Below are 577 nucleotides of genomic sequence, written 5' to 3' on the forward strand. Positions count from 1 at the left end.
AGGTAGGTATGTGTGTTTTATTATATTTATTATATAATTATATACAAATACAATAAATATAATAGGCGATGAATGTATTGGTTTTACAATGATTATGTGTGTTTTATAGTTCTATTATATTTATATATTATGATTTATGACATTGTATGTTTTATAATTTTTTTTAATAAATATAATTTTAACAATGTTCATAATAATGGTTAATGCCTTACCTTAGAAAAGAAAAAACAACTTCAGAAGCTTCAAACCATGACAAAATATATATCTTGTCATGCTTTAAACAGTTAAAACTAAAACGTGTACTAAAACTAGTAAAACTTTCAACTTCAAATTATGTAGATTAGGATCAGATATCTATAGAATCTATAGTAAAATAACGAATTGACATTTTTTTTTCATGGTTGGTCACTCTGACTGTCGGAGAAAAAATTGGTTGTTATCATTTGTCGGAGAACGGCCCTCGGCCGTATGAAATATGTATTTCTTTTTTAAATAAAAATTATTTTTCTATTTTTCATTAATCAGTTGAAGACCTTATAGTGGATAATGAACCAGAAGAGCTAGAAAATGAGGTAAT

The sequence above is a fragment of the Acyrthosiphon pisum genome, unplaced genomic scaffold, assembly GCF_005508785.2.
Source record: "Acyrthosiphon pisum isolate AL4f unplaced genomic scaffold, pea_aphid_22Mar2018_4r6ur Scaffold_21886;HRSCAF=25201, whole genome shotgun sequence".
Classification (NCBI taxonomy): domain Eukaryota; kingdom Metazoa; phylum Arthropoda; class Insecta; order Hemiptera; family Aphididae; genus Acyrthosiphon; species Acyrthosiphon pisum.